We start from the raw sequence: 22,689 nt of genomic DNA, 5'->3' as shown, positions 1-22,689 counted from the left end.
GGATTTTCAAGTTTTAATGATTATCTGTGCAGCTCTTACTGCATTTCAATAAGTAAAAGACCCTCTGCCTGTCTAGGGTTCTCGGGAAACAGGTTCTGAGATGGAGAGTTGTATGCAGCAGGCTTGTTGGAGGGTGCTCTCTGGAGAAACACATGAAAAGTAGTGAGGAAGACAGACGATGGGGAGGGAGACAGTGATTCACAAAGTGGTTGCAACTGAGGTCTTACCCAACTTTACTGGGAGCTGAGATGGCCTTTCAGAGTCGTCCCAAGTTCAGGCTGGGGACCAGGCCTTCATATTACCACTTTAGGCAGTCACTGGTCATCGGCTGGCCCCTGGAAGAGGGTGCACCGGTGGATGAGACAGTTCCCTGGAGTGGATGCAGGCTCCATGAGGGATGCAGCTGTGAGCCATCAGCAGCTAATATTGCCAGCAGCTGGGAAATGAGTGCTCTAGCCCTTAAGATGGGATCTGGGTGGGATACCACACCCACTAGAAAAAGCAGAAAAAGTCACAAACAGATAATCGACTAAAAGTGAAAATACAATGGCAAAGAAAATTATGAAAAACTTAATGCTCATTAATAAGGAGATATAAATTAAGACAACTATTTTCTCCTGTCAAATTGGCACAGGTGAGAAAAACACTCAGCTCCTATTCAGCATAGTGAGAGTGCCCCAAGTTAGGCATACTTTCTAATTAAATAATCTGTCTTAAAATCATTTCAAATTTATAAAAAAGGTTGTAAGTGCAGTACAATTAAACCTCACATCCCTTCACTCAGATTCTCTGAGTGTTAACATTTCACCACATTTGTGCAATCAGTGTGTATGTATCTCTATCTCTGTTGCCCCTTGTAAACAGAGTTTTCATAAGTTGCCCCTTGTAAACAGAGTTTTCATCTCTTAAGCCAAGGGTTTAACTGTAGAGACTTGGAATTCAGACCTGAGTTTGAGTCCCAGTCACTTATCATTTTATGTGACCTTGCGCAAGACAGTTTTTCTCAGAGCCTGTTTCTTTTTTTCAATTGAAGTAGAGTTGATTTACAATGTTGTGTTAATTTGCGCTGTACAGCAAAGTGACTCAGTTATACACATATATATACATTCTTTTTTATGTTCTTTTCCATTATGGTTTATCTCAGGATATTGAATATAGTTCTCTGTGCTATATATAGTAGGACTTTGTTGTTTATCCCCTCTATATGTAATAGTTTGCATCTACTAACCACAAACTCCCAGTTTATCACTCCCCCACACTCTTCCCCCTTGGTAATCACAAGTGTGTTCTCTATGTCTGTGAGTGTGTTTCGTAGATTAGTTCATTTGTGTCATATTTTAGATTCACATATAAGTGATATCATATGGTATTTGTCTCTGTCTGACTTACTTCACTTAGTATGATAATCTCTAAGTCCATCCATGTTGCTGCAAATGGCATTATTTCATTCTTTTTTATGGCTGAGTAGTATTCCATTGTATGTATGTACCATCTTAAGCCAAGGGTTTAACTGTAGAGACTTGGAATTCAGACCTGAGTTTGAGTCCCAGTCACTTATCATTTTATGTGACCTTGCGCAAGACAGTTTTTCTCAGAGCCTGTTTCTTTTTTTCAATTGAAGTAGAGTTGATTTACAATGTTGTGTTAATTTGCGCTGTACAGCAAAGTGACTCAGTTATACACATATATATACATTCTTTTTTATGTTCTTTTCCATTATGGTTTATCTCAGGATATTGAATATAGTTCTCTGTGCTATATATAGTAGGACTTTGTTGTTTATCCCCTCTATATGTAATAGTTTGCATCTACTAACCACAAACTCCCAGTTTATCACTCCCCCACACTCTTCCCCCTTGGTAATCACAAGTGTGTTCTCTATGTCTGTGAGTGTGTTTCGTAGATTAGTTCATTTGTGTCATATTTTAGATTCACATATAAGTGATATCATATGGTATTTGTCTCTGTCTGACTTACTTCACTTAGTATGATAATCTCTAAGTCCATCCATGTTGCTGCAAATGGCATTATTTCATTCTTTTTTATGGCTGAGTAGTATTCCATTGTATGTATGTACCACATCATCTTTATCCATTCAGCTGTTGATGGAAATTTAGGTTGTTTCCATGTCTTGGCTGTTGTGAATAGTGCTGCTATGAACATAGGGGTGCATGTATCTTTTTGAATTACAGTTTTGTCTGGATATATGCCCAAGAGTGGGATTGCTGGATCATATGCTAATTCTATTTTCAGTTTTCTGTGGAACCTCCATACTGTTCTCCATAGTGGCTGCACCAACTTACATTCCCACCAACAGTGTAGGAGGGTTCCCTTTTCTCCGCACCCTCTCCAGCATTTGCTATTTGCAGACTTTTTAATGATGGCCACTTTAACCAGCGTGAGGTGGTACCTCATTGTAGTTTTGATTTGCATTTCTCTAATAATTAGTGATGTTGAGCATCTTTTCATGTGCTTCTTGGCCATCTGTATGTCTTCTTTGGAGAAATGTCTATTTAGGTCTTCTGCCCATTTTTCAATTGGGTTGTTTGTTTTTTTGTTGAGTTGTATGAGCTATTTGGAGCTTCTGTTTCTTTTGTTACAAAATGAAGATAACGTTCTTCTGGTTTCTTTTGGTGTTTAGATTAGATCCTCCAAACAGACCCTGGTAAGGTCTCAGTAAATGTTGGCTGCTATCATTATCATCATCATTATCATTGGCTCCTTGAGGGCAGGGACTGTACCTCACACATTTGAACCCTCAGACTTGAGTGCAGCACCTTGCGATGATGGGTTGCCCAGAAATGTTTCTGGATTGATTTGCTTTTGTACTCAGTACGTTATGAGGCTCAGGGACATGGGGTGGTGGATGGGGGCTCATTCTGAGGGCTAGAGACTTCAGTGGGAGAGGCTGGAAAGAATGAAAACGGGACTCAGAAGCTGGAAACTTTGTTAATGACTCTGCTTCAGCCAAAATAGGCGATTCATTGCTTGACCAAATAAAAGGGTATTATTCAAGAAATTCCCCTCTCTCCCTCTTTGAACCCCCTCATGAATGTTTGGCCTGTGTGTATGATCTGCCACACAATATTCTGGAACAGCAACAACAAAAGCTGTTGAAATGGACAAGAGGAGAAACTGTTGACATGCTCAGTTCATAGCAAGGGAACTATTTATAACCATAGAAATGCTCACCCTCAGCCCCACCCTGTCTCCGTCAGTGGACTGCTCTCCACATTCTGTGGCTTTGGGGACACCAAAAATGTGGTCTTAGCGGGACTTGCACATCATGGTCAAGAGGCTAACCCAGGAGGGTGCGGACAAATGCCAGCAGATGTGAAGTGATGCATACAGGTGGGGAGGGCTTCCGTTCAGAGAATGTGGTGTGAGGTGACGCACGAGCCTACATCAGCTTTGTGTTGCTTGGCTGTGTATCTACCCAATGCATTTGCCAGATGTTCCTTTAACAGTGACAGGCAACCGATTTCAAGCAGATTAAGCCCCGGGGAGAGTTATTGGTGTAGTTTACAGAATTCAAGGAAGAGCTACACAAACCAGGGCAACTCCTGGGACCTTTGAGGGCTCAGGCCTGCCAGGGTTTCCCTTTCATCTCTGTTTCTTTCTGAGGCTTGTCCTCATTCTACCAGCTTCTTGTGGGCTGGGGCAGAAGAATGGTCAACCTGGTCACCTTATAGCCGGCACTAAGGAGGACAGAGATTGTTCTCTTCCAAGACGCATCTGAAAAATCCTTGGGGAAAGCCCCTGGCACAGCTGGGGTTAGGCACCCACCCTTAGTACAAAGCCCTTGGGGAAGCTGTGATTTGCAGAGCCCACCCTGGGCCCAAGGGGACAGGTCTGTTTCCAGATGAAGGTAAGAAGCCAGGAAGCCACCCCAGTTTGGAGAATATTATCTGTTTCTGCAGAGAAAATTGAAGGCTCAACGTCACCTCCCTGACACCACTTTGGTTGCTCCTGTAGCATTTTGACCCCATAGCTTAATACACAAACGTAGAGGCCTTCTCCTTGACTCTGAGCCCTTCCTACCTCAGAGAGGTGTGCCCTGAGTAACTTTATCCCAGCCTTTAAAACCGGCCCCGCTCCCATCTGCCTGGACAAATGTGATCAAAGTGAGCCTAGGCCTTTGCAGCCCCTCATGGGAGACGTCTTTGGCCTTCTTATTCCTTTTATTTTATTTCCTGGATTCCTTCCAGCTGACAGATATTTAATAGACGACTTTTGTGGGTCAGAAATATGTGTTAGGTGTTATGAGAGATGAAAAGAAGAAAAGAGGGTTTATACCCTGGAGATGCTCAGAGTCTAGTTAGAGAGATAGTTAGCAAACAAAAATATCATTACCATAAGTGTGGCAAGAGAAGGAGATGAAAGAAGGAAGCACAAGCATCTCAACGTATGGCAGGTATTGGGAGGGAGCGTCATTTATAAAATGAGGTAATGGAGTTTATTAGTATCATATTGCTGCTATAACACATTACTACAAACTTAGTGACTTAAGACAACACATATTTACTCTTTTACAGTCTGGAGGTCAGAAGTCTAAAATCTAGGTATTGGCAGAGCTGCATTCATTCTGGCAGTTCTAGGGGAGAATCAGATTCCTTCTCTTTTCCAGCTTCTATGAGTTTCCTGCATTCCTCAGCTCAGAGACCCCTTCCAGCAGCAGTTGCATCCCTCTGACCTCTGCTTCCATCAGCATATCCCATCTCTGACTCTCCCACCCCTTCCTTTTACTTATAAGGACCCTTGTGATTACACTGGGCCTACCCAGATAATTTAGGATAATCTTTATCTCAAATTCCTTAACTTAAAAACATCTGCAGATTACCCCTTTCCATGTAAAGTAACATGTTCACAGGTTCTGAGGATTAGGACATGGGTATTTTGGGTGGGGGACATTATTTTTCCTGCCACAGAGGGCTACATTGTCTTGAAGGTGTCTCTTTTTTTTAAATTTTAATTTTATTAGAGTATAGTTGATTTACAATGTTGTGTTAGTTTCAGGTACACAGCAAAGTGATTCAGTTATACATCTATTCATTCTTTTTTAGACTCTTTTCCCATATAGGTTATCACAGAATATTGAGTAGAGTTCCCTGTGCTATACAGTACGTCCTTGTTGGTTATCTATCTTAAAAATAGTAGTGTGTGTATGTGCACTCCAAGCTCCTGATTTATTCTTCCCCCCAACACATTTCCCCTTTGGTAACCATATAAATGAACTTATTTACAAAACAGAAACAGACTTACAGATATTGAAAACAGAAACACAAATCTGGAGCACCAATCACTTCCTTGTTCAAAACCATTCACTGGCTCTGTTCACTCTCCCTGGAGTTCTTTGCCCACTTACCACGTCCTCCTCTCTTGGGCCCTCATCAGGCTAACTTCTACTCATCCTTTAAGACTCTGGAAGCATGAAGTTCTCTTTTAACTCCAAAATTCCACTGGTTGATTGGAGCCATGTCAGCATGATTTGTTTCCTTTAATTACTAGCCCTGACCATATACTCTCATTGTATTTCATTGTGCTCAGTGAAGAGACAATTTTGTGGAGTTCCAGGTCCTTCTGTATATCTTGACCTTTGGGCTGCTACAGAAGGAGTCATGTGGGGGAATTAGAATATCTACTGACAAGGGTTTGAAAACCCAAGCTGTTTTCGTGAGAAGCACAACAGTAACTAAAGGACATCTTTTGTCCCCTGCTCAGTTACAAAGCAAACCCTGATCTTAACAAGCTTACTCTTTCCTCTTACATTATGGCCTATCTGTATCAAACGAGGCTTGGAAAACTGTCACAAGAGAACACACTTTCATTACTGTAGCCTGAAAAGCTTGGGGACTGTGTGAAGGTAGAGAGATGGAACATAAAGATGGGCTAAGTATATCTGCTGGAAACGGAGCAAGAAGTTGATTAAGGATTATTTGATTCTTCGCCATTTATGCAAAGCAACAGAGGCAGAAGAGGTCCAGATAGTACCAAACAAGAGATATTTTGGAAGTGCTTGATATTCAGCTTTGAAATAGAATCTTTGTTTTTATAATGCTCTTTCACAATGACCTATTGCTTTGGCCACTTAAAATTAGATGGTTTTCCCTGAGCCAAACCAGTTGTGGGGCTGATGTGAGGCTGAAGGAAGTTGGCTCAGGACTGACTAATTGGCTGGAAGTATTACTCCCTCTTTTGTGTTTTTAAGCTTTCTCCCCACTAGCTCCTTCTTCTTCTTTTTTTTTTTAAGAGTTAAGACATAAGTGACATAAGTTGTATTAATTTCAGGTGTACAACATAATAACTTGATATATGTGTATACTGCAAAATGATCACCACAATTAGTTTAGCTAACATCCATCATCACACATAAACAAAATTGTTTTCTTCTGATGAGAATTTTTAAGATCTAATCTCTTAGCAACTTTCAAATGTACAGCACAATATTTTTAACTACATTCATCGTACTGTACATTACATCCCCAGAACTTATTTGATACCTGGTAACTGGAAGTTTGTACCCTTTGACTACCTTCACTCATTTTGCCACTCCTTACCGTCCACCTCTAGCAACGACCAATCTGTTTTTTGTATCTATGAGTTCAGTTTTTTTTTTTTAGATTCCACATAGAGCTGAGATCATACAATATTTGTCTAACTTATTTCACTTAGCGTAATGCCCTCAAGGTTCATTCATGTTATTGCAAATGGCAGGATTTTCTTCTTTTTTATGACTGAAAGATATTCCAGTGTGTGTATATCACCTTTTCTTTATGCATTCATCCATTGATGGACACTTAGGCTGCTTATATGTCTTGGCTATTGTGAATAATGCTGTAATGAACATGGGGGTGCAGATACCATTTTGAGTTAGGATTTTGTTTCCTTTGGATAAATACCCAGCAGTGGGATTGCTGGATCATATGGTAGTTCTATGTTTAATTTTTTGAAGAACCTCCATACTGTTTTCTATGGTGGCTGCACGAATTTACACTCCCACCATCAGTGTACAAGTGTTCTGTTTTCTCCACATCCTCATCAACACTTGTCATTTCTTGTCTTTTTGATGATAACTGTTCTAACAGGCATGAGGCGATATCTCACTGTGGCATTGATTTGCATTTCTTTGATGATTAGCATTGTTGAGCATCTTTTTGTGTACTTTTTGGCCATTGTATGTCTCCTTTGGATAAATGTCTATTCAGATCCTCTGCCCATTTTTCAATTGGGTTGTTTATTTTTTTCTATTGCATTGTGTGAGTTCTTCATATATTTTGGACACTAACCCTTTATCAGATGGCTCCTTTTTATTTGTATTTAAACAGTTGCTATGGACACTGTGAGTTGCCTACCCAGTAGAATTCCTTGCCCTCTTCCTTCCTAACATGACCTGAATTTTGTTCAGGCATCCACCTCACCCTCTTGCAAGACAAGTTGCTCAGAGGATGCTATCTTACCCTTCAGCTCTGGAAAAGGGAACCTGATTGGTCTAAGTGTAGTCCCATCACCCTGGCCAGTGATTGGTTCAAGAATGGGCATGTGACTCAAGTCTGGCCAATGAGAAATGAGGAGTTTCCTGGTAGCTGTGGAGAACACTGTTTGCTTTTAAGAAAGACACATGGAAAGCCACTCTCTTTCTCTCTAGGGGTGGGAAAAAAGAAGCATGTGGCTTTAAATACCATCAGTGAAATTTTACAGCCATGAGAAAAAGCCCGAACAAAGCAGCATTACAAAGACTGGGATGATGTACATGGGAAAAGAGAGGGACAAAAGGAAACTGAATGCTTGCTCATGGTTTTGAACTTTTTTGATCAACAAACTCTGGATCTTACCTTGTCTCTGAATTTTCTGTTATGCAATACATTCCCCTATTGTTTATGCTATTTTAAGTTTTCTTACTTGCAGCTAAAAGCATCCTAACAGGTATACTCTTCAAGTAGTCATTGTGGTAAATAAGTCCACACTAGCTCCAAGCCTTGGCCTCCTAACCCAGGAACCCCAGCTCCTTTTTCAATCTCCAGCTAGTATATGGGAGTTCTAGAGGTTCTTGACTCAATATGGGCAATCCCTCAATGCTGTCCTCGTGATCTCTTAATGGTACTAGTCCTAGAGGGCCTCAGTTATTCCTTAGATACCTTTTTTAAAATTAGGAGAATGCTCCCTCCTCCTGTTATATGCTCAGTTGGTGACAAGAGTGGTCCCAAGCAAGGCTGCTTGAGCTCCAAAATCTTAAAGAGATTAAGAAGCCAACTTTATTTAAAAAGAAAACTTAGACACACAGTTTCCTGTTGACCTTAAGGCTCTGTAGCTACATTTGGCTAGACCAGCACTGCCATTTTAAGTTTTTGAGTAGGTCTTAAAAAGGTCAAAAGAATCAGATAAAATTAATTTTAATAATATTTTTTTAACCTAGTATATCCAAAATATTATCATTTCAATATGTATTCAATATAAAAGGCCCTCTCTAATGACCTCATTTTAACTTAATTATCTCTGTAAAGACTATCTCCAAATAAAGTCACATTCTGAGGTACTGGAGGTTAGAATTCCAATGTAACCTTTGGGGGAGACACAATTCAACTCATAGCAATTGGGAAAAGCAGAACTTCAATGACCCCTCTAAGAGGGTCTCAGAGTCTCCCAGATGTCCTCAGACCACCCTTGGAGAGATGCTGCTTAAACCCATCTCTTATGTTTCAGCTTAGGAGCCACTTCTCTGCAAAGCCCTTCCTGACCCAAACACATGTGAGCTGCTTCTCCTGTGTTCTCTGCAGCCCCTGGGCTTCCTCCCATTTTCATAGCATTTATCATACTATTTTGGAATTCCTTGTTAAGGGGTGTATTAATCAGCTTGGAGTGCCATAACAAAAATACCATAGACTGGTGGCTTAAACAACAGAAATTTACTTTCTTGCAGTTCTGGAGGCTGGAAGTCCAAGATCAAGCTGCCATCAGGGTTAGTTTCTGGTGAGACCCGTGTTCCTGGCTAGTTAGCTGCCTCTTGCTTTGTCCTTACTTGGCCTTTCCACTGTACATGTGCAGGGAAGGAGAGAGGGTGTGAAAGGGAAGGCAGGAGGGGATATGTCTGGTGTCTCTTCCTCATTTTATAAGGACAGCAGTCCTATTGGATTATAGCCCACTCTTATGGCCTCATTTAACCTTAAGTACTTCTCTAAAGGCTTTATTTCCAAATACTGTCACACTGGGAGTTAGGGCTTCAACATATGAATTTTGGTGTACACAGTTCAGTCCATAACAAGAAGTCATTTCATTTTACTGAACCTAACTATAAAAATCAATGATCTATTGACCAATGGTCAGAGATCACTATGTTTAAGTTTTGTTTTGAGCAATATGGCAAAATAGAATTTAACTTGTCTTTTGTGGGTTTTAAATCTCTTATTAAAAAGAAATCCCTGAGGGACTTCCCCGGTGGCACAGTGGTTAAGAATCTGCCTGCCAATGCAGGGGACATGGGTTTGAGCCCTGGTCCGGGAAGATACCACATTGCCGTGGAGCAGCTAAGCCCGTGCGCCATAACTACTGATCCTGTGCTGTAGAGCCAGTGAGCCACAACTACTGAAGCCCGTGTGCTTAGAGCCCATGCTCCGCACCAAGAGAAGCCGCCACAATGAGAAGCCCGCGCAACACAACGAAGAGTAACTCCTGCTCGCTGCAAGTAGAGAAAGCCCGCGCGCAGCAGTGAAGACCCAACACAGCCAAAAAATAAATTCGCTGAACTCTCTTTGAGAGAATTGTTTAATATAATCCTCTTGGTACAGATACTCTCTAAGGCGTATGTTTTAGATCAGTGATAGTAAAGGGTAGTTTAAAAAAGTAAGTTATTAAGACGTTCATTAAAATACGTTAAGTCGCCCTGTGGCAGATATATTTGCCAGCGTCCATAAAAAAAGTTTTTATAGTGCCATTAGAAGTTCCTAAAATATAAATTGCTTAGAGAAATACATGAGATTATAGCTCAGAAGGGAATCTAATTGTCTATAAAATGTTTGGGACATCACATTACTAAAAGTGGGATTATTTATATGCTTTTTAATGGTGAGTTAATGAACAATACACAACAATGCAATAGAGGAAACACGATTTATTTATTCTGGACCAAAAGTGGTGGAAGAGATTCTGTCTGTTTGTACACAGATAATGAATTCTAAACATCCTACTCCTGTTCTCTCCCTCCTTACATATGAATGTCGAAAGTGGTTAAATTACTGTGCAGCTTGGTTCATGTAATTCTGTGGCCACCCGCCTGCCCCCTCAGCTCTGTTCACAGGCCTGCCTTCTTTAGAGATAAAACCCCAGTGATCCCCTAGCCAAGAGTGTCCGCATCAGTGAAGAGCTATGAAAACACACTTTTATTAGAAACATATTTATTTTGAACTGAACTTCAAGTGATTTAAACTTTATTGGCCATATTTGGCAAGACGGTCACTGCTGAGGTTACAGCTCCTTTTGCTGCCGCCTTTTGAAGTCAGGGTCAGCTCTTGTGGCTGGTGTGGATGGCAGGGCGTTCTGCATTTGACTTATTCTGACTTTCAGGAGAGGAGCCGTAACACGTGTGATTATGACTGAATGTGGTAACCTTCTCCATCTTGTCCACTGAATTGATTTGGATTTCTTCTTAGCTGCCATGGCCTACAAACAAAATGGGGGAGCGTTCTGGAAGAGATTTCATCAAATTCCCATTGCCTGAGTCACACTGTTTATCCCGCTCTCTTCTCCTTCTCCAACCCAATTTGTAATACTCTCCCAACAATAACTAATTTTTCTAGAATCACTTATCTGTCTGTCCCCCTGCCTACTTGGAGAATACCTGGATTTATATGAATGTCATGTTGGTACTTGCTATTTTAGGTACGTGGATTCGAAGTGAACTTTGGAATCTTTTTCTTGTATTTTTTAATTGGTTGAACTTAAAAAAAGCCATTAGCAAGTATTGTTTTTACAAAAATAATAGTAATTCTATTGTAAGAAAATTTACTGAATTAGTGTATTTTTTCAACAGTTACTAAAAGTTAACCTATTGTATGTGAATCCTTAAAATCATTTAGATAAAGCAGCCTTCCATATTCAGAATTGTTAAGGCTTGTTAACCTATGAGTCTGAGAGATTTAATTAGTGAGAGTATGAAATTAATTAAAGGTAAAAAATAATAGTAATGGTAGTTAAAATATTTACTCGGGATTTCTGTGGGATATTACTGAGTAGATAGTTTTGTTAGTAACAGTACTGGCCCTTGACACGCTGTTCCCTCCATGCTAGGTTCGTGTAACCTTCACAACACCCCTAGGGATACATTCCAGCATTCTCTCTGTTGTAAATCTGAGGAGGCAAAGCACAGGATGGTTAAGTGGCTTGCTCAAGGTTACACAGCAAGGAAGTGGTGGGGTTGAGGTTCAAACCCTGACATCCAGGCTCCTGAGTCGGTGACCTTAGAAGGGCAAACTATCAAGCATTTGCTGGAGGCACACTTGTGAGAGAGGCAGATTTTATATTCAGTGCCTCATTATCTCAGTTTCGAGGCTTCTTCCAGTGGACTGTGCAGGGCCTTCATCCTGACTCTCTGTTGCCTGGGCAACCCTACCAGACCTCTACTGTGTGTGCCTATTCTTCCTTCTCACTTTCCTGTCATCAAAAACTTGTCAGTCTTGTTTCTCAGTCTTCAAAATTCTGACATTTGTATGTTGGTTTTGATTAGCAAAACCAGGCCTGATAACATATTACTGGAGACATGTAATTGCTCCTAGAGAGGGAACGTCTGATAATTTATAATGTTCATGCATCCAACAGGCCTCTAGTAAACAGAATAGTAATAAAATATGGTGAGGATTTCAGGTCATATCAGTAGCTACTATTTATTAGGCACTTACTAGATGTAATGGACTCCTATAGGATTTCTAATCCTTTAACCATAACGTGAGCTTGGCATTGTACGCTCAATCTATAAATAAGGAAATAGGCGTGGCAACCAAATTCCTTGCCCATGGTTACAAAGGTGCAGCTCAGGCTTTCTAACTCCTTGTTCTCTCCTTCTTTCACTCTGACTTATCTTCTCCCTGTTCCCACAGGGCTCTCGAGACATGGATCTTAATGAGCCAGGTCTGGGGCTCCATCCGAGGTGGTCAGTAACCTCTCAGAAGAGCACAGCTTGCCTCCTTTTTATATTCCATTTTTCTCCCTTCCTTCTTCTTTAGGAAACTCTTTACGAGAAGGGTTCACAGTACAATATTCTTCCTCTTTTAACATGCTACACTCACAGTCTCCTCCCCTCCCCACCTCCCCCCTTCCCCCCTACTTCTTCTTCATTTTATATGGAACTAATGTTCCAGAAATGTTGCCTTATCATTGTTTTAATCATTTGCTTGCATTTCTTTGGAACAGTTGCAGTTATTGCTTTGAAACTTCTAGCAGTAGTCTAGATTTTCTTCTTGAAAAATCTTAGTTTTATTTGAACAATGGGTAAAAATGGCATTTTGCCACTTATCTTTAATTTTGCATGAATGATTTGAAGCTTTCATACCTGAATTTAATATCTGTTCAGACGTGTAATCATTTCTGGGTGATGGAGTGACTAGGGGAAACCTGCACTGGGGTGATGAGCAGCCATTTTTAAAGGACAAATAAGTGACATGGAAACTGCCCTTTCCCTCTCTGCACCCTTTATGGATCCCTAACCCTGAATCTGACATACTCTCCATGGCACAACTAAAAAAGCCCCTGCCGATCATTTTCTAATTGTTGCACCTCTGTGTTGAGTCAGCTGCTTGTGTGTTAAATGTGTGTTGAGCAGAAAGCTGGGGTCTTTTGGGTAATGGAACATCTTGCTCCAGTAGTAAGTACTTTAGTGATGTCACATCCCCCCTTTATAACACCCATGCTATGATTTTTAGTGGGAGTAGAAGCAGGCTGGCCTGTCCTTCAGGAATATCGGGAACATCTGACCGTTAATTTTTATATGAAGAGATAAAGGGGATAGTCCTGGGCAAGACTGTCCCGAGGCACAGTGAACCAATGTCGCAGAAATCCCCATCTGTGCTCTTAGTCACAGCTCCCTCCCGAGTGCCTCTTGTGTTCCCACTGGACTCTGGATCCTCCAGTTTAAAGTATCCTTTGTGACAAGGCTTTGCTTCCCTTCTCACTGTTTGGCCTCTTGATCTCTTCCTGGCTTTTTCCTTCCCATGCGTCAGTCCCCTGAACGGTGGTCTGGAAGCCTCATTATCGGATCCAGTGGTGCATTCTATAATTCTAGAGTTAGGAGAAACTTTAGAGATTATTCTAGCCCAGCCACTGAGCCAATGAGAATTAGACCCAGAGATTTAAGGTGAACTGCCAGACCGGATCTTCCCTCCAGGACTGCTTAGTGGAATCAGTTTATGTTGATCCTTCCATACTGGAAATGTCTTTGTTTACATTTTAACAGGGACTTTAAGTGCTAAAACTAATGTTTACTAAACTTGGCTAATTATTCAAATCACCTGCATTGTGGTTCTGATTCTCTATGTCTGGGCTGGGAGTCAGAAACTGTACTCTTAATAGGCCCAGGTAAGGCGATGATTAGCATATGTTGGAAAACTGCATTAAACCCAAAGTCTGACTTAATCACATTGCACATTCCAGCTAACCAGCCAGGCTAACGGACTGTGGAGTTTTAGGTGATCCAGCTTCCTTAGCTCACATTGCTCCCCTTAGAAGGCTGATGTTGACTTGAAAACCGAAGTGCTCTCTTTTATTGAAAACTGGAGGTGGAGGAAAAAGGTTTCCCAAACTCTAAGGACCCAATGAGTATTTGTTGATGTAGAAAATATTAGCATAATCAGGGAATGGGTGAAAAATAAATGTTTTTCTGGGTGGTACTAGAATCCCTCATAGAGAAGGGCTTGCCTTTGTTGAGGGCTGTATCTTGTAAGGCATCTCAGATAGAAGGTAAGAAGGCAACTGTAGAGGTTGCTAAATCATACCTCATTAGAAAAAAGTGGGAATTTGGATTTCAGTAAGAGCAGAGAAGAGAAGAGAGGATAGAAGAGGAAGAGACTGAACAGTCAACTGAGGTGACCACAAGCATGTACAACAAGCTACCACTTATTCAGTCTTCAGCTGTTTGTGTTGCTGCAATATTAACACCCTTCTCAGACCTCTAGCAAAGCCACTTATCCACAGGGGTGAACATAAGGACAGGAAGTGAGATGTACATCTGAATTCATGTATGCAGAATCCTGACAGAACATATAGGATTACAAGTAGACGAAATAAATCAAAACAATTCAGTGAGAGAAAGAGCTTGGATTGAGGGCTGTCCATGGGTCATAGCATTGCCAGGCATTCTCTCTATATAGAACATGCTAAAATAAATGTTTTTCTGGGTGGTACTAGAATCCCTCATAGAGAAGGGCTTGCCTTTGTTGAGGGCTGTATCTTGTAAGGCATCTCAGATAGAAGGTAAGAAGGCAACTGTAGAGGTTGCTAAATCATACCTCATTAGAAAAAAGTGGGAATTTGGATTTCAGTAAGAGCAGAGAAGAGAAGAGAGGATAGAAGAGGAAGAGACTGAACAGTCAACTGAGGTGACCACAAGCATGTACAACAAGCTACCACTTATTCAGTCTTCAGCTGTTTGTGTTGCTGCAATATTAACACCCTTCTCAGACCTCTAGCAAAGCCACTTATCCACAGGGGTGAACATAAGGACAGGAAGTGAGATGTACATCTGAATTCATGTATGCAGAATCCTGACAGAACATATAGGATTACAAGTAGACGAAATAAATCAAAACAATTCAGTGAGAGAAAGAGCTTGGATTGAGGGCTGTCCATGGGTCATAGCATTGCCAGGCATTCTCTCTATATAGAACATGCCCCATGTATTTCATGATTTTGTCCCGAAGCATGTATCGACTTGGTTAGGATGCCCTAAATGTCCTATATTCAGTCTTTTCCAATAAATTGCCAAATTCTGCCATTGAACTGGGTATCCTTTATTTTTACCTGCCAAATCTGGCCATCCTACCATAGGACCATAAGTGCCCTAGTAAATGTGCAGAGATCTTAGAAAGGACATTGGGCTTTCCATACGTGGTGAATGGGGTTTCAGACAATCTTATCTAGATTATCTAGGGCAGAATGATTTTAGTTGACACTGAAGTTATAATTACAACTGGCCAAATCCAGTGGCTCACATTAGAGTCATTTGGGAGCTTATAAAAAAATCATGGGCTTCCCTGGTGATGCAGTGGTTAAGAATCTGCCTGCCAATGCAGGGGACATGAGTTCCAGCCCTGGTCAGGGAAGATCCCACATGCCGCGGAGCAACAGAGCCCATGCGCCACAACTACTGAGCCTGCGCTCTAGATCCCACGAGCCACAACTTCTGAAGCCCGTGCACCTGGAGTCCATGCTCCGCAACAAGAGAAGCCACCGCAATGAGAAGCCCACGCACCGCAACGAAGAGTAGCCCTCACTCGCCGCAACTAAAGAAAGCCCACATGCAGCAACGAAGACCAAGGCAGCCAAAAATAAATGAAATCAATTTATATAAAAAATAATCATGCCCAGGCCCCATCCCTAGGATTCAGGTCCATATGGTCTCGTGTGGGGTCAGGATCCAGTATTGTTAAAACTTACTAGGAGATTCTAAAATGAAGCCAGGATTGAGAATCACTGGTCTGGAGAGAGCCTATCCTTTGGGAAGTCTTAGGCATATACAGCTGTGATGGGCAAATGTCAAAGATTGGGAGATGAGGTAGAAAAGGGGGAGGGGGATGAACTCCAGTGAGGGGACTATTTCCACTGGGGTCTAACCACCTGCTGGAAGATCTGGACCTGGCTAGGTCTCTAATATATGTCAATTGGAAACCTACGATGTGTGATGTTCTCTATATAATTCTACAACAAAAGGAAAGAAAAACCAAGAGTTTTTTGTCCCCACTCTTTCTGTCAGGGTTTAATCAAGAAACAGACCAGTGGGAGTCCTGCATTAAGAGATGTATTGCAAAGAATTACATGAGTGTGCAAATGCTCATCTGGTTGTGGTGGCTGATAAGGCAAGTTTGAAATCCAAGGATGTCTGAAGTCTACATGGTTGGCCATCAGGGAGGTTAGGCTGGAACTCTTGGACATGAGGTGACGCCACTGTCCATACGCTCACTTTCTTCTTCTTCAGGAAAGCCTCAGATCTGCTCTTAAGAACTTTCAGCTGATTGAGTCAGGCCCCCAGACTACCTAGGATAATCTCCCTTCCTGGAAGTCAACTGAGTATGGACTCTTACCACATCTGCAAAATGCAGTCCCTCAGTATCCGAAGGGGACTCGTTCCAGGATCCCCCGTGAATGCCAGATTCTGTGGATGCTCAAGTCCTTTATATAAAACGACATATAACCTACACACATCCCCTCATATACTTTAAACCATCTCTAGATTACTTACAATACCTAATACAAATGCTGGGTAAATAGTTGCAAACACAATGTAAATGTCATATAAATACTTGCTGGCACACAGCAAATTCAAGTTTTGCATTTGGGAACTTTCTGGAACGTTTTTTCCTGAATATTTTTGATCTGCAGTTGGTAGACTCCATAGATGCAGAACTTGCGGATACAGAGGACCAGCTGTACTTACACAGAAACACCTACATTGCTTGATTGAACAACTGGAGACTATAGCCTAGCCAAGTGGACACATAAAACTAACTATTACACCTACCTCATACTTTTCTGGGGGGTAAAAACAAAGAACATAAAATTTACCATCGCGACCGTTGTTAAGTATACAGTAGTAGTGTTAACTATATGCACATCAGTGTTTAATAGAAGGATTTTATTTTGCAAAATGAAACTTTATACCCATTGAACAACAACTCCCCATCTCCCCACACCCTGCTGCCTATCTCATACCTTTAATTCTTCCCTAAAACTCCCATGAAGCTGCTAGACTGCAAGGATTCAATGCAGAAGGAGGAAATGTGCTGTGAGGTAGTTTGGCTGAGGTGACCCATCCTTTGTTATCACTCTTCCCGCTAGTGTGACTCGGAGCAGCACAGGAATGATGGGGAGACTCAGGTTCGGCCCCTGTCACTTATGTCATGGTGGAGAGAAGCAAGGGAAGAAAGAGGGACAGAAAGAAATGAGGGACAGAGAGCTGAGCTCCTGCTCAGGGCCTGTGGATTAGACAAGAAACAAGTACAGCAAAGAAGCTGGAGACCCATTTGTAATTTGGGGGGGGACCATTAGGTGTGAGGCCCTAGTTTCTTTCGTTTTTGTTATCGAAGTATAGTTGATTTACGATATTATATTAGTTTCAGGTGTACAACATAGTAATTCAATATTTTTGTAGGATGTACTCCATTTAAAGTTGTTATAAAATATTGGCTATATGTTGTGTGCTGAGACTATATCCTTATATCTTATTTTATACATAGTATCAATAGTTTGTACCTCTTAATCCCCTACCTTTCTTTTCCCTCCTAATTTCCCTCTCCCCACTGGTAACCCCTAGTTTGTTCTCTATGTCTGTTAGTCTGTTTTGGTTTTATTATATTCATTCCTTTGTTTTCCTTTTTTAGATCCCACATATAAGTGATGACATACAGTATTTGTCTTTCTCTGTCTGACTTATTTCACTAAGCATAATACCGTCTAGGTCCATCCACGTAGTTGCAAATGGCAGTATTTCATTTTTTTAATGGCTGAACAGTATTCCAGTGTATATATACACACCACATCTTTATCCATTCATCTGTTGATGGACATTTAGGTTGCTTTCATATCTTGGCAATTGTAAATAATGCTGCTATGAACATTGGGGTGCATATTCCTTTTTGAATCAGTGTCTTAGCTTCTTTTGGATATATAGCAGGAATGGAATTGCTGGATCATGTGGTACTTCTATTTTTAGTGTTCTGAGAAATCGCATACTGTTTTGCAAAGTGACTGCACCAATTTACGTTCCCACCAACAGCGTACGAGGGTTCCTTTATCTCCACATCCTTGCCAACATTTATTATTTGTCTTTTTGATGATAGCCATTCTGACAGGTGTGATGTGATATCTCACTGTGGTTTTGATTTGCATTTCTCTGATGATTAGTGATGCTGAGCATCTTTTGATGTGCCTGATGGCCATCTTATATCTTCTTTGGAAAAAAGACCTATCTATTCAGGTTTCCTGTCCATTTCTTAATTAGGTTGTTTGGTTTTTTGATAATGAGTTATTTGAACTGTTTATATATTTTGGATATTAACCAAATGATATTTGACATATCGTTTGCAAAGATTTTCTCCCATTCAGTAGGTTGTCTATTTGTCTAATTTCTTTTAATTGAAAATGCACCTGTTTCCTTTCTCTAAGGCATAGGAGCTGTTAGTGAAATTGAGGTTGTGAGTGTGATTTCTCTCTGAGTCATATAACTTTACTGATTCACAAGAACAGATAGCATCCCTCACCCTGTAGAGTCCTTTTAAATGCTGCCATGGCTTCTGGGCATGGAGGAATGTAAACAGCTCAATTTAACATTTATTCCTAATACTGAGAAAAAAACATCTTTCTCATATTCACACTCTTTGCAGAAGGAAAAACACCCTGGGTCAAGAGTTAGGAGGCACAGGTGCCTGTGCCTGGCTCCGTCATCAGCTATTTTGCCTTAGTTTGCTCATCGATAAAATGGTGGAATAGCTTGAGTTGGAGGGTCTTTTCTAAGCCTGTAGTCTCCATGATTCTAAAGGGCAGTATACTCTGTCCCAGAAGTGTTTAGTGCGAACGGTGGCAGGGTGGTTAGTTGGTCCCTCAGATTTACTGGGATTTCAGCCTTTTGCTTAACACAGTTATGCCTGGAGGAGCTCCTGCTCAGGATAGGTGGGTACGAACTTTAAGCCAAAGAGTTTCAGCTTTACCCTGTATTTGAACAATAAAATTATTGTCCAAACCTGGGACACTTTTGAGAGTGAAAGGAGTGCTTTTAAGAATTGTATCAGAACAGTGGATGTAAGCTGGGTCTATCCTGGGCAAACTGAAAGTCAAGGTCACCTTGGTTGTAAGCAGTGAGGAATCATGGAACGGTTTTACTGAGGGAAATTATCTAATTTTTCTCAGGTTAATAATTGAATGAGAAAATATGTGTTAGCATATGTGGCAAAGCAAGGTATACTTACTACTTTTGCCTAAGGAAGATTCATCCGCTGCTATGCGTTAAATGAGTGGAGGGAGGGAGACCAGAGACCAGGAGGCCAGTAAGAGCCGCCAGAATCATCCAGGCAAGGGATGATGAGGGCCGAACCACTCTGGGACAAGGCCAGGGAATTATTATTCTTAGGCAAGCAAGAGTCACAGTAGCAGCGAAGAAAGATGAATCCTACTGAAGCTGTTCAGAAGAAAATCATTACCTCTGTGTGATGAATAAAGCGAATAGTCTTACTGGTGGTTATTAGAAATCTCATACTTCAGTGACTTCAAATGTAGGGGTTGGTTCTGAATCATCATTTATTGCTCAGCAGCACAAAGAAAGCATCGACTCCCTGAACTTTGAGATCCTGCTCTGGCCTTTTCTCAAAATAGAACCACTTGGTAGCTTTCTCAGCCGAATGCCCTCATTTCAAGTCAGGTCGGTCAGAGAGATGAACTGGATAAATGTTTCTGGAGGTATTTGGTCATGGGGCTGTATCATTAGGACTTGTAAAGCATGTCTAATTTCCTTAATGGATTATAATGTCTTGGAAATGGCTATAATGATCTATTTACACAGAACGCCTGAGTGCACAGACCATTTGTATCAATAAGCAATTATGTTCCGTATTGTCAGGATAGTTTTGGTCTGAAGATCAGTTACCTGACGCTTTTAGTCTATATTGTTAATTCAGGCAGGGATTATATCCTGCCTGTTATAAATCTTCAAATAATCATTATGAATAGCAGCTGCTCGGATCATGGATATTTTTACCCAGATATAAAGCCTGCCTGCAAAATCTCATTTAAGATAGGAAGTGACATGGAGGAGTCCAAAGGAACATTCCTGGGTCTGTTTTATGTGCAGTTTTGGTAGGCCCTGGAGTATGTGTGTGTTCTTGTCTTTTTCTGGGAAGGAAGGAAAAAATACCTAGGCTAATACTGGTCAATGCCAAGAACTACATCTGAGTACATTCTTCCATTTGTTGTGAGTGTCCCACCGCCAACCGGGATTTTCTAGTGTCTGCACCTCTTCACACACACGGGCAGTCTGCAGTTGTGATCGGAGAGCTGAGGGAGATCCGGTGGAGGGATGATGGAGAACTCTTGCCTCCTTTATCTGACCGGCATCCTTCAAAATACATCCTTACTTAACTGAAAATATGTTTCTCCCAGTATTCTCCAGTCTCAGCTTCACTGCTGATTGCATTAGCCCTTTGCACCTTTATCATTCATGCCTTTCTCTTCCATCCTCTCTTGCCAGTAGCATCCATTGTTGGTAATTGATGTGTTTAGTCGCTTCTTTATACCCTATCTTGTGTCAGAAGGGTCTTAAGTTTAGTTTTAAAGGTATGCATGATAAAGAATGAATGAATTTAAAATAAGAGATGCAAGTAAAGAAAAAATAAGGTAGGAAAGTACAATGGAGTCAGAAGTGAGGTTAGTCCATAAAAGTCCTATGCTGCAGGCACAGGGGAACCATAACTTAAGCCCTAAATCTAACAGCCAAATGGGAACAGGAGGCATGGCCTGAACACATTTTACAGACTCTATTAAGTAAGATCAAACTAGTCAAATAAGTGAAACAATGATTTCTGACACTGAACTCAGAAAATTTCCCTGGTGTCCTTATAGAGAGGACACTGTGAAGTGAGATAGCAGGCAGCTCAGCTAACATTCCATTATTGAAAAATCAGGTGCTTTACGTGTCATGTTGGCTCTGAATTGAATTCTTGTCATTCCCTAGTTTGTATTAGGATCCCTGCATATGTGCCTGTTGGGACCTGGTGTTGAGACTGGTTGGTCCTTGGTGAAGGGGTTATCGCTTTTTCCATTCCTTTTGCTCTCCTGTGAGCCCGTGATGCCCAGGATTCTCCCAGGAGTGTCTACGGTTTCTTTTAGTGTTCTGTGCTCCCTAGGGTAGGTGACCCTTGCAGCATATATTCGTTTCCTATTGTTGCTGTAACAAATTAGAACAAACTTAGTGGCTTTAAATAATGCAAATTTATTATCTTACAATTCTGGAGGTCAGAAGTCAAAAATGGATTTTACTGGGCTAAAATCAAGGTAATAGGAGGGGCTTGAATGCTCTAGGCTTTTCCTATAATCTAGAGGCTGCCTGCATTCCCGGCCTCTGGCCTTCTCCAGCAATCATATCACTTCGACCTCTGCTTCTACCATCACATATCCTTGGATTCTGACCCTCTTGCCTTTGTCGTTCACTTATAGGAGCCTTGAGATGACATTGGGTCTGCTTGGATAATCCAGGATCAAAGTTCCTTCTACCATGTAAAAAACAGGTTCCTAGGATTGCTTAAGATGTGGATAACTTTGGGTGGATGTTGGTATTTGCCTGCCACCCAAGAGAAATGAGAACAGGAAGGGTGGGTTGTGTGCCATCCTATACTATCTGAGCTTGCTTGCAAGTGTTTCAGACAGGCTCCAGGCAGAAAAACTGGGCTGTGCTCAGTAGGGGGAACTGCATATGGAGACCTAGAAATAGAGATGATTCAGGAGCTGAAGACAAGGGAAGGCAGCTCATCTCAGAGCTGAACTACCAAAAGAGCTGTGAGCGTGTCTAGGTGGAGGGACCGCAGGAGCAGGTAACACTACCAGAGCCTGGGAGGCAGGGCCGCCAGGCTGCAGCTGAAAACCCGCAGGAGGAGGAGCTGAGGTCGAGGAAGAGGCATAGGCACCACTGGAGACATTGCCTCCCCTGAGGACAGCGGGGACACATACCCTGGCTCCTCTTGCTTCCCAATTACCCACCTTCCACTAGTGCTTTCTACTTATTGGCTGAACCAACTAGAAGCTAGGCAAAGGAGTACAAAGCTGTAGTCGATCTGAAGCCTAAGAGGGGACAGACAGGCTCCGGATCTGAGAGCGAACAAGAAAATGGCCCACACATCACACGTGGTGATGTATGTACATGTGAATAACATCGGGGTGGGGGCACATCTGGTACCATTTTCTTTAAATCTATACATAAGTTCTGGTTGTCAATACAGTGAAGAAAAGAAGGTAAGTGTGTGTGTGTGGGGGGGGGGGGGGGGGTGGTAGTGGGTGGAGGGAAGAGCAAAAGCAACTCATTTTCACTTTGGTAGAATTTACCAGAGGAATAGACTTGAAAGACACTTTGTAAAGGGCAAAGTTATTTTTATGAAACAGAATGGGTAGTTTGTTCCCCCTGCTCCCGCATCTTAATTCCCCCTCCCTTTTCTCCCTCTTCCCTTCTTCTCACCTCCTTTCCCCTCTTCTCTTTCTTCTCCCCCTTCGTTTCCCATTTCTCACTCTCGACCCCCTTCCTCCCTCCCTTTCCTCTTCATTCTGTCTCTCCTCACTCCCCTCTCTCCCCCACATTCCCTCCTGCTTGTTCTTGCACCCATTTCTCAGAGCACTACTTCCATTAGTCAGTAGGCAGCTTCTTCTTCTAAACAGTGATGACTGTCTCCTCCTCCTTCTTTACCTTGTCTACCATTCCACTTACTGATTTCAGTGTTCTCAAGGCCGGGAACCCCA

Source organism: Neophocaena asiaeorientalis, unplaced genomic scaffold (genome assembly GCF_003031525.2).
Source record: "Neophocaena asiaeorientalis asiaeorientalis breed wild unplaced genomic scaffold, Neophocaena_asiaeorientalis_V1.1 scaffold198, whole genome shotgun sequence".
NCBI lineage: Eukaryota > Metazoa > Chordata > Mammalia > Artiodactyla > Phocoenidae > Neophocaena > Neophocaena asiaeorientalis.
This window is presented reverse-complemented; position numbering follows the sequence as displayed.